The sequence below is a fragment of the Lotus japonicus genome, chromosome 3, assembly GCF_012489685.1.
Source record: "Lotus japonicus ecotype B-129 chromosome 3, LjGifu_v1.2".
Classification (NCBI taxonomy): Eukaryota; Viridiplantae; Streptophyta; class Magnoliopsida; order Fabales; family Fabaceae; genus Lotus; species Lotus japonicus.
The window spans coordinates 36,646,626-36,659,315 of NC_080043.1; the positions used below are offsets into that span (position 1 = coordinate 36,646,626).

General features: G+C 38.5%; 2 long non-coding RNA genes across 2 annotated transcripts; both read left to right on the forward strand.

Moving 5' to 3' along the window:
• Positions 1-667: 667 nt before the first annotated feature.
• LOC130749234 (uncharacterized) lies at positions 668-2,584 on the forward strand. Its single transcript, XR_009022877.1, has 2 exons — positions 668-957; positions 2,295-2,584. It is a non-coding gene; the product is annotated as an uncharacterized LOC130749234 (long non-coding RNA).
• A 6,613-nt stretch (positions 2,585-9,197) lies between these two features.
• LOC130749277 (uncharacterized) lies at positions 9,198-11,065 on the forward strand. Its single transcript, XR_009022885.1, has 2 exons — positions 9,198-9,438; positions 10,776-11,065. It is a non-coding gene; the product is annotated as an uncharacterized LOC130749277 (long non-coding RNA).
• The last annotated feature ends 1,625 nt before the right edge of the window (positions 11,066-12,690 follow it).

Genomic DNA, 12,690 nt, shown 5'->3' on the forward strand with positions numbered 1-12,690 from the left:
AGCTGCTAAGCAGAGGTTAGGTGCAAGAAACAGAAGAAGAGAAGCTCTGCATGAAATGCGTCTGAGAGAAAAGCTTTGGAAGACTATGGAAGAAGCCAGAATAAGGAAAGAACAAGAAGATGCTGCCAAGAAGCAACTTGCTTTATCTGAAGCTGCTAAGCTTGAATCTCCTCGTTTGGAAGCTCTTGAACAGGCTGCTAAGCTAGAAGCTGAGGCTGTAAGGCCCTATTTTAGTTTGTATTGCTTTTGAGAAAGATTGAATAAAATGAGGGTTTTGTTCAAGTTTGAGAAATTGACAGATTACAACTGTCAACTTGTGTGAATTTTTAGAGGGTCTTAACGACCTCATTTGGGAAAATTTCCTACATGATAGTTGTAGCCCTTTAAGTGTAGAAAATTTACGAAGTAAAATCAGGTCATTCCGACCCCTGTAGCTCGAGATATTCGAATTTTACCGAGTGTGGTTCTGGCAGTAAAGTGCCAGCGAATTTATTAATGTGTTTTTATTTTTATTCCGAATTTGGTTGGGTTTTTAATTAAAAATAGTTTGGTTTTAATTATGTTCAGACCTGATTAGAGTTAATTAGAGGGCCATAGGTTTAAGTGGTTTGGGCTTAAAAAGGTAAAAGTCAAACCCTAGCCCACATGTTGGTTTGCATGGGTTTTAGTCAAGAGGGGGGGGGGAAACCCTATTTTCTAAGAATCAGAAAACAGAAGTTGCACCCACACTCTTTCACGTTAGAAACCAGAGGAAAAGAGAGAAGAGAGAACTTGAGAGAGAGGAGGAGAGAGCCGCCGCCCCTAGCCCTAGCCACCGCCGCACGCACGCAAGGGAAAGGAGAGGAGATCGCGAGAGAGAGAGAGGGATCGAGAGCAAGGAGGAAGAGAGGACATTGGACAGCAGCTTTTGATTCTTTCTTCATCACCCTACTTCTGATTTCATCACTCTTAATCAAGGTAAGGGCTGATCCTAGGACTTGGGTAGTTGTTAGGGACTTGTTGCTATGTTTGGTTGTGAAACATCTTGATTGTTGAGGGTTTGCATGAGGGTTTGGGGTTGAAAGTTTGCTTGATGTACTATTATGATATGAGACCTATGTGATTTGATTTTTATTGCTGGAACATAGCTTAAAGCCTTGGGCTGAAATGATTTATAGCTTAAACTAGAGGTGAGAGTTTCGCTGCCAGTTTCCTGTACTGGACCGCTGACTTCAGAGCCCCTTTTTACCTGTTTATGGTCGTCAAATGAAAAAGTGATTAAAATGAAAGTTGTATATTTTCGAAATAGGTTTCTGGACATATAAAAATCATAATTTTTGGTTTAGTAATGTGATCTGGGGGGTCATTTTTAGTAACTGTTACACCTGCTGTCTTTCCTATTCCGGACAGTAAGCTTTAAGGCCTAATATCACCTAATTCCGGGACTCAAATGAACAAGTGTGTAATTATATAGTTGTAGATATTTAAAATAGCTTTCCAGAAAGGTATCATACGTGATTTTTGGTTGAAAGATACATTATATGGCTCTGTTTTTGTGAAAGTTGTTTCTACTGTCAATATGTTGAGCTGCGAAAATGTTTTGAAGTTTTGTTTAGGAACATGTGTTTAGGAGATGCTGTGAGTTATATGTTGTTAAGCCTTGGTACTTGCCTTGTGGTGCTGTTGTGACATAATATGCATGTTTTTATGTATATGGCTATTCTTAAATGATTTCACACTGTTTAATTGGTTATTTGTACAAAAGGGTCGCTCACCTAGCCGTAATCCCCTTTTGTGCACTGTGAATGTTTTGTTCCTATCTTTAATTTTGTGATGAGAATAAAAGACTCTAGGAAGACTTGACTTAGAGCCTCAATATAAGAGAAAGAGAAATAACTCGCTTGCAAGTAAAAAGTGAAAATGTGATTAATGGAACATATGTCTAGGTGAGACTATGTACCATGAGAACGATGGTGGCGTTAGAGACAAACAGTTACTTGCACGCGAGGGTGTTTGTGGGTTGTACGGTGTGTCCCCATGTGATTGAGGGTTGTACGGTGTGTCCCCTACGAGAATTGTTCATCTGCGGATGATCGTGAATATGGCCATTGGTGTTGAGGTGGTTGTGTGAATGGTGTGGTCGCTAGCCTAACTGAACTTAGGTGACTGACTGAGATATAACTTAAAGATTATGCTTATTATACCTTGTTATTTATGAGAGTACATGTATATGTGAATGTTTTTATGAGAATATGAGACCTGACCCTTGCGCTACTTGTTTATGTGTTTATTTGGGGGGGGGGGATGGGGGGTAGATGGTTATGAAGATAACGACGACGACTCATTCTTGGGAGTTGATACTACGTGACGAGCCACTACCGGATGACGACTACACTCCTAAAGAAGAGGAAGAAGATAAAGAGGAAGGGGCCAAGGATGTGGGTGGGTTGAGAGACATCCATTTTCTCTTTGGGTGGAGAGTACCGAGTTCGGGAAGCATTGAACAATTATTTTGTTTTCATTTGGATAAATAAAGTTGATGTAATTTACTTTGGTTTTAGACGTATGTTTCATGCTTATTTTATTTAATTCAAAAGTTTTGAGATGATGTTTACTTCCGCGAGATTTGTAAAGGTTAATCTTTCAAGAGTTTTGCAAATAATGAACCTTTGTCATTAATCAAAGATTAATAATTGAATTGACGAAAATTCTTTACGAAAATTGGATTAATTGGTTACTGTGTGACCCTCGAGAAATTGGGGCGTTATAGAGGCTGCTGCTCTGAAAGCTCAGGCCCTTGCCTCTGACACTGCGATGACTTCATCCTCTGCTCAAGTCATTGGTTCAATTCCTGGCTCTGACATTCCTTCTACCTCTGATCAAGCCATTCCTCTTGCTGCAACTGGATCTGACATTGCCTCTATTCATGCAAAACTTGATTCTTTCCAGAGGCAACTCGATCAACAAGCTGCTATCAACAAGGGAATGCAGGAAATGTTTGCTACTATCCTCAGCAGATTGCCAGAACCTCAACCCTAGATTTAGGAACTCTATTTCTTTTGCACCCTTCTTTCTTATTATGTTTTTAAATCATTTATAGTTTATGCTCTTTCTAAACCTCATCTTTAATTAGTTATCTCGTTGATTTACTAACTCTTCTTTCTTCTGTTAGTTTATTATTATTTCTTTTTAGCATACTCATTAACAAACACATAAGCTTTGCAAAAAAAAATTCCTTTATTTCATTCTTCATACTTTTGCATTACATTTAAAACGGAGGATTTTTCCTCGTGGCTTTGCAACGCCGACGCATCTCTGCCTTATCAAGCTCCAGACGATGTTGTTGATACTCCAAGCGGACCAAGTTCTCGCGCATCCTCTCCTTCCCCTCTACCGGAGACTCTGTCTTGCTCTCAAGCGAAGCCTCTACAGCACGGATCTCCGCAAATATTTCCAACTCCCTCTGGAAGAGCTCCTGCATTTCCTCCACAAACTCCAAGAAGACTCGGAGTGTGGTGTGCAGCTCTGGACTCAGATTCAGTCCCAACAACTGGATAATCAGTTGCTGGATGCTGGGATTCTCCGGATGCCTCACGTTGAACAAGAGATCTTCCTCAAAGGCTCTTTTCCTAAGCTCTCTCATGCAAATCTCAAAGGATGCCATTGAAGTGTTTGTTACTAGAAACAAATGAACTATGAAGACTGTTATGGAATCACTGTTATTTATACTCAAAGTTCAGTCTCCAGAAGTTATTGCTGAAGCAGTTTCTCGAGGTGTTTCTCTGAAAACTGATGCAAGTCTTAAAGTCTTTTGACCGGTGGTAAACGTCTTTTTCCTTCTTGGCCGGTGTTCTTCACCTCATTTAATTTCTTCATCTGCATTCACTATTTTCATAATTATCCTTATTATCTATTTTATTTTATTTTCTTTAACGTAGTCCTTCTCTAAGGGGGAGTACCTTGTACTTCAAGCTAAGTTTTTCACACTCTCAACTCTTTTTGCTTATGACAAAAAGGGGGAGTACACCCAGTTTTTGATGTGTATATTGTGCTAGTGTGATTTCTTTTTCTTTTGGAGAATATTAAGTGATCAATCGCTATGACTGTAGATCTTTCATGAGGCACCAACAAGTTAATTATCGTATATGAACAATTATGGTACTCTAACGTTGTTCTCTGAATGTTTAATGGACAGGCTATGACTCTGGTCTAAATACACACTTATCAGAAGCACAAAGCAAAAGAGTAGTCAATACAATGCTTTCGCTCTCACTATGTTCTGTTTGAACAGTAGTATATGCTTTAGAAGTTCTAAATATCATAAGCTCTGATGTGGATTCAAACCACTTCAAGTTCTGAAGACCAGAAGCTCTGAAGGTCCAGAAGCTAAGAAGTGAAGACTCTGAAGTCCAAGAGTAAGCTAGCTCTGAAGACCAAGTACTTCCAACTCTGATGACTAGAAGTTCTGATGAACAGTCCAGAAGCAGAAGCTACGAAGGTCAGAGGATCCAAGCTTCCCTCTGACTCTGATCTCATAAGTTGCACGCGTTCCAACTTGAAGCGTCACCAGATCAGAAGTCAACTAGAATAAGGCTCACGTCGCTATCCAAGTACAAAAGCAATTGTACCATTCTGACGGCCTTATCTAAGATGTTCAGCTATAGCAGAATCTGAAAGTTCCGGATTTGCCCTCCAACAGTAGCATTCCATGCAACGGATACAACCCTAATACTTGGAGTATGTATAGAGGCTGAAGTTGGAAGAAAGAAGCTAAGAAACTTTGTGCAAAACTCAAGCAAATATTCAACCGATCAATTAGCAACCTTTCTTCATTCGTTCTTATTGTGTTTACCTTAGCTTTCTTAGAAGCACTTCATTGTAAACCAAAACCCTTCAAACAGTGAGTTTGTATTTCCTTAAGGGACCAAGTTTGGTCATATCCTTGAGAAGACTAAGAGAGTGAATCTTAGTGTTTGCTAGTTCATTGTATTGTTAGTCACTGAGAAGGTTGCTAGTGCAGTTGTAACAAACATTGAATAGTGGATTGCCTTCATTCTAAGAAGGAAGAAATCACCTTAACGGGTGGACTGGATTAGCTTGAGAGATTATCAAGTGAACCAGGATAAAATACTCGTGTGCTTTTCTTCATCTCTTATCTTTCCACCTTGTGTTATTTGTTACGAAAAGATTTGTCAAAATCTTTGAGTGGGAAAAGTTTTATCTGAAAACGCTATTCAAACTCCCATTTCTATCGTTTTTCATACCTTCAGAAGATTCTAGTCGTTGGATCAAAAGGTACAAAGTGTACTTGGTCAGAGCGTAGTACTGTTGGATGGAGACCTTTTGTCGTAAAGATGTAATTTTCCATCTAGTAGGTTGCATAAGTCTGAACTTCTATCCGATTGGTGTACATATATGACAACTTGAAAGTGTCACCACGGTTCCTTTATCTTCATCATAGCATTGTGTCCGATCTTGAGATTTCATATTTGAAACTTCTGCACATAGCTTTCTTGGTTTTCAACGGGAAGTGTACTTGATTTGACTTTGTAGCTTTCTTTGAATGTGAGCTTTCTTCTTCAGATGGTCTTCTGCTTCTATCGTCTTCATTCTACTTCAGACGATCTTTATTCATCGTTCTTCCATTCTTCAAACGATGATTCATGCTTCAGTCATTCTGCTTTCTTTCAGATGATTTGACTATGAAGCTTGTTCTTCTTTATGTTCTTCTGAAGCTGTAGAGTTCATTTCATGATAGACGTTCCTTTCATAAGTTTTGCTTCCATCATTCTTCTAACCTTGCAGACGATGCTTCTTGCTTTATCCATTCTTCTCTCAGAAGATTTTTCAGCTTAGCACATGCTTCATTTCTTTCTTTAGTTGGTCATTCAGAATGTGACTGATAGCGTTTGATCAAATCTTCTTCTTCTTCTTCAGAAATGGATTGTCTTGTGTTGTCTGAATCAGATTGATGCTTGTAGGCGTAGACAATAAGCTTTGCTCCATTTCTTCATTTCTTGGTAGAGAGAGTAAGAGGAAATTTTTTATGTTGACATTGACATTATTGTATTTATTTCCTTGATCAACGTGCCTGAAAGGGTATCACGTGATTTCTCAGTACTTTACTTTAGCCTCAAGAATGTCAGAGATATTTCCATTTGAATATGGTGCTCTTTTCTCTGAACATTGCTTCCTTTGATCAGCCTTGGGATAAACGATATAGTAGACGTTGAGTGCAGTCTTCTCATACGATTTGATAGCTTTGCTTGATCTTGCATGAGTTGACTTGAAGCTTTATCTTCTTCTTCGTGTAGATGCTTGATGCTTTCACTTCCCCTTATGAAGATGATCATGATGATTTGATTCTTCTTGTGTCTTGATCTTCTTCAGCTTCTTTCTTTCTTCGGATAGACAATGTGGCAAATATAGCATTTCCTTTCTTGTCCATGATGCCTTGATGCTTTGACGTTTCTTCTTTGTCTTCTTCTGATCAGATCATTTAGTGGATTCAGCATTCCTTTCGTTGTCCAATTTGTCTTGCTGCTTTGACCAATCTCTTCATTGTCTTCTTGCTTAGACGATGAGCACGTTTGACTTTTTTCGCTTGTCTTGTCTTCCTTCGATGCTCTTTATCATTTCTCTTCTTTGCTTGAGCGTCTCCTATGTAGTCTTATGTTTTGAATAAGAGGCGACAAGATATGAGGGGCATAAGTGTGGTTTCCTGAAATAGAATTCACAAGTTATATTTAATCACATCACTTATACTCTTGAACATTGTTATCATTCAAAACATGATAGACGATATATATAACTAGCGTTTGAACTTAATATATTTTGTCCATTCAAAAAAAAAAACTTAATATATTTTGTTAAATTGATTTGGCAATATTACAGATAGTTAGATAAATACTTGTACCAATCTTTATGTGTTCTAGTAAAATATTGCATAAACAGTTATTATTATTTTATTTAAATAAGAGGTAAAAATAAAAATAGTCTTGATTTATTGCAAAATATTTGTTTTTCTCTTATTAATGTCGTTGGATATTAAAAAAATGGCTAAAATGCACTTTTGCCCCCTGATGTTTCAAGTTTGTGCAAATTCTGCCCCTACTCTATTTTTGTCGATGTTTCTACCCCTCATGTTTTCAAACAGTGCATCGTCTACCCCTCATGTTTTCAAACAGTGCACCGTCTACCCCTCCGTCAGGGGTAGACGGTGCACTGTTTGAAAACATGAGGGGTAGAAACATCGACAAAAATAGATAGGGGCAGAATTTGCACAAACTTAAAACATCAGGGGCCAAAAATGCTTTTTAGCCTAAAAAAATTGTTGCGTCAAGTATATTTCATGGGCGTCCCTAAAGGATAACTCAAGTGGTAAAAGCTAGGGACATAAGGGTTAGAGTGGGATGAAGGGTGAAGGGTCTCGGGTTCGAATCCGGAAGAGTGATTAATTTACTAACACTTATAACAACTAACATTTGCCTATAAAAAAATCATATTTCATGGGCATGTGATTTGGTAATTTATCTTATGTGATTGAATCTTTAATTCTTGTATGGATTAAGTTATAAATAATTTCATAAAGAAATTACTTTACATCTTTTATGCTTTTCTAACATTTATCATTATCTCATACATTGAATTTTTTTATAGATGTGATGATCTTTTTTTCTTATTCTAGGTTTTTGTTTCGGGTTCTTTGGGTTTTGTGGTTGTTGTGTTGGGTGCATTTGTTTCTCTCTTCAGGGGGCTTCGTGTCCCTGGTGGTATTTCTGTGGCTTGTTGGTTTTGTTCCTCGGTAGGTTTCTTAGGGATTGGTTATTCTAGTTGTGGCATCGTTTAGGGTTTTGTTTCTTTTTAGAACTAGCATTGGTCCTTATGACTATATTCTTCAATATATTCCATTTCTTCTTTAGAAAAATAAGGAGGTAATAGTTTTTTCCATACATAATTGGCTTATTCAGTGTGAACAATTCTTAATCAACTTGGTTAACAATATATTGTTCTTCAATCCATAGTTTATTGGCTTTGTTATTAACTGAATGTTATTTTAGTGATTGAATTATTTTAGTAAAATGAGGTAACAAAGAAGAAAGATTGTCTAGAAACGCATTCACCTAATTCTCTAATTGCTTTCAACTTAAACACTTTTGTAAAGGTTCATTTCACTTATGATGTCGAGAGTTGTTCACCTAACTATCCCTAGCCTAGGTAAATCTATCATTTGGAATTTTTAGACGTTGTAACATCTAGATCTGACAATTGGTCTCACGGTAACAACAGGGGTTTTTCCCGTTGGGCTCCCAACCCGTCGAGGAGACCCGAGCTCACTCTTTTCTTAGCTGGTCTTTGCTTTCATGAGTAGTACCAATCAAATATTTTATGTACTCCTCAACTATATAATGTCATACCTATACAACCTTGGAATATCTCTTGCTTGGGTGCCGGATTGGTTCGGTCCTGTGTCCCTTCGCCTAGAAATCTGCAAAGCGCCGCTCCTTGTTCGTGCCTCATTGCACTGACAATCACTCTCCGCCCTTGTCGGCCCCGGGTATCACATAATCTCTTACCCTCTAGAAACTAAAATGAACACTACAACTTAAATTATATCCCAAAGACATTCCCAATGACCAAGTTATCATAAGATAATGTATCATAGGCTTGGGAATCCTCGTTGTCACCCCGTAAACTCCTGCTAGAACCCAGAACCCTACCTGTCACGTGGAAATTAACTATTGTTCCTACCCAAGATAGTCTCACCCTAAGACAACTAACTTAATTAATGAGTGGTTTCTCTCTTGAACTGAACCCGCAATTATCTCTTAATCTCATGCTAGTCCATATAAATCTAACACAAATCACTGATAGTTGTAGCCCTTTAAGTGTAGAAAATTTACGAAGTAAAATCAGGTCATTCCGACCCCTGTAGCTCGAGATATTCGAATTTTACCGAGTGTGGTTCTGGCAGTAAAGTGCCAGCGAATTTATTAATGTGTTTTTATTTTTATTCCGAATTTGGTTGGGTTTTTAATTAAAAATAGTTTGGTTTTAATTATGTTCAGACCTGATTAGAGTTAATTAGAGGGCCATAGGTTTAAGTGGTTTGGGCTTAAAAAGGTAAAAGTCAAACCCTAGCCCACATGTTGGTTTGCATGGGTTTTAGTCAAGAGGGGGGGGGGGAAACCCTATTTTCTAAGAATCAGAAAACAGAAGTTGCACCCACACTCTTTCACGTTAGAAACCAGAGGAAAAGAGAGAAGAGAGAACTTGAGAGAGAGGAGGAGAGAGCCGCCGCCCCTAGCCCTAGCCACCGCCGCACGCACGCAAGGGAAAGGAGAGGAGATCGCGAGAGAGAGAGAGGGATCGAGAGCAAGGAGGAAGAGAGGACATTGGACAGCAGCTTTTGATTCTTTCTTCATCACCCTACTTCTGATTTCATCACTCTTAATCAAGGTAAGGGCTGATCCTAGGACTTGGGTAGTTGTTAGGGACTTGTTGCTATGTTTGGTTGTGAAACATCTTGATTGTTGAGGGTTTGCATGAGGGTTTGGGGTTGAAAGTTTGCTTGATGTACTATTATGATATGAGACCTATGTGATTTGATTTTTATTGCTGGAACATAGCTTAAAGCCTTGGGCTGAAATGATTTATAGCTTAAACTAGAGGTGAGAGTTTCGCTGCCAGTTTCCTGTACTGGACCGCTGACTTCAGAGCCCCTTTTTACCTGTTTATGGTCGTCAAATGAAAAAGTGATTAAAATGAAAGTTGTATATTTTCGAAATAGGTTTCTGGACATATAAAAATCATAATTTTTGGTTTAGTAATGTGATCTGGGGGGTCATTTTTAGTAACTGTTACACCTGCTGTCTTTCCTATTCCGGACAGTAAGCTTTAAGGCCTAATATCACCTAATTCCGGGACTCAAATGAACAAGTGTGTAATTATATAGTTGTAGATATTTAAAATAGCTTTCCAGAAAGGTATCATACGTGATTTTTGGTTGAAAGATACATTATATGGCTCTGTTTTTGTGAAAGTTGTTTCTACTGTCAATATGTTGAGCTGCGAAAATGTTTTGAAGTTTTGTTTAGGAACATGTGTTTAGGAGATGCTGTGAGTTATATGTTGTTAAGCCTTGGTACTTGCCTTGTGGTGCTGTTGTGACATAATATGCATGTTTTTATGTATATGGCTATTCTTAAATGATTTCACACTGTTTAATTGGTTATTTGTACAAAAGGGTCGCTCACCTAGCCGTAATCCCCTTTTGTGCACTGTGAATGTTTTGTTCCTATCTTTAATTTTGTGATGAGAATAAAAGACTCTAGGAAGACTTGACTTAGAGCCTCAATATAAGAGAAAGAGAAATAACTCGCTTGCAAGTAAAAAGTGAAAATGTGATTAATGGAACATATGTCTAGGTGAGACTATGTACCATGAGAACGATGGTGGCGTTAGAGACAAACAGTTACTTGCACGCGAGGGTGTTTGTGGGTTGTACGGTGTGTCCCCATGTGATTGAGGGTTGTACGGTGTGTCCCCTACGAGAATTGTTCATCTGCGGATGATCGTGAATATGGCCATTGGTGTTGAGGTGGTTGTGTGAATGGTGTGGTCGCTAGCCTAACTGAACTTAGGTGACTGACTGAGATATAACTTAAAGATTATGCTTATTATACCTTGTTATTTATGAGAGTACATGTATATGTGAATGTTTTTATGAGAATATGAGACCTGACCCTTGCGCTACTTGTTTATGTGTTTATTTGGGGGGGGGGGATGGGGGGTAGATGGTTATGAAGATAACGACGACGACTCATTCTTGGGAGTTGATACTACGTGACGAGCCACTACCGGATGACGACTACACTCCTAAAGAAGAGGAAGAAGATAAAGAGGAAGGGGCCAAGGATGTGGGTGGGTTGAGAGACATCCATTTTCTCTTTGGGTGGAGAGTACCGAGTTCGGGAAGCATTGAACAATTATTTTGTTTTCATTTGGATAAATAAAGTTGATGTAATTTACTTTGGTTTTAGACGTATGTTTCATGCTTATTTTATTTAATTCAAAAGTTTTGAGATGATGTTTACTTCCGCGAGATTTGTAAAGGTTAATCTTTCAAGAGTTTTGCAAATAATGAACCTTTGTCATTAATCAAAGATTAATAATTGAATTGACGAAAATTCTTTACGAAAATTGGATTAATTGGTTACTGTGTGACCCTCGAGAAATTGGGGCGTTATAGAGGCTGCTGCTCTGAAAGCTCAGGCCCTTGCCTCTGACACTGCGATGACTTCATCCTCTGCTCAAGTCATTGGTTCAATTCCTGGCTCTGACATTCCTTCTACCTCTGATCAAGCCATTCCTCTTGCTGCAACTGGATCTGACATTGCCTCTATTCATGCAAAACTTGATTCTTTCCAGAGGCAACTCGATCAACAAGCTGCTATCAACAAGGGAATGCAGGAAATGTTTGCTACTATCCTCAGCAGATTGCCAGAACCTCAACCCTAGATTTAGGAACTCTATTTCTTTTGCACCCTTCTTTCTTATTATGTTTTTAAATCATTTATAGTTTATGCTCTTTCTAAACCTCATCTTTAATTAGTTATCTCGTTGATTTACTAACTCTTCTTTCTTCTGTTAGTTTATTATTATTTCTTTTTAGCATACTCATTAACAAACACATAAGCTTTGCAAAAAAAAATTCCTTTATTTCATTCTTCATACTTTTGCATTACATTTAAAACGGAGGATTTTTCCTCGTGGCTTTGCAACGCCGACGCATCTCTGCCTTATCAAGCTCCAGACGATGTTGTTGATACTCCAAGCGGACCAAGTTCTCGCGCATCCTCTCCTTCCCCTCTACCGGAGACTCTGTCTTGCTCTCAAGCGAAGCCTCTACAGCACGGATCTCCGCAAATATTTCCAACTCCCTCTGGAAGAGCTCCTGCATTTCCTCCACAAACTCCAAGAAGACTCGGAGTGTGGTGTGCAGCTCTGGACTCAGATTCAGTCCCAACAACTGGATAATCAGTTGCTGGATGCTGGGATTCTCCGGATGCCTCACGTTGAACAAGAGATCTTCCTCAAAGGCTCTTTTCCTAAGCTCTCTCATGCAAATCTCAAAGGATGCCATTGAAGTGTTTGTTACTAGAAACAAATGAACTATGAAGACTGTTATGGAATCACTGTTATTTATACTCAAAGTTCAGTCTCCAGAAGTTATTGCTGAAGCAGTTTCTCGAGGTGTTTCTCTGAAAACTGATGCAAGTCTTAAAGTCTTTTGACCGGTGGTAAACGTCTTTTTCCTTCTTGGCCGGTGTTCTTCACCTCATTTAATTTCTTCATCTGCATTCACTATTTTCATAATTATCCTTATTATCTATTTTATTTTATTTTCTTTAACGTAGTCCTTCTCTAAGGGGGAGTACCTTGTACTTCAAGCTAAGTTTTTCACACTCTCAACTCTTTTTGCTTATGACAAAAAGGGGGAGTACACCCAGTTTTTGATGTGTATATTGTGCTAGTGTGATTTCTTTTTCTTTTGGAGAATATTAAGTGATCAATCGCTATGACTGTAGATCTTTCATGAGGCACCAACAAGTTAATTATCGTATATGAACAATTATGGTACTCTAACGTTGTTCTCTGAATGTTTAATGGACAGGCTATGACTCTGGTCTAAATACACACTTATCAGAA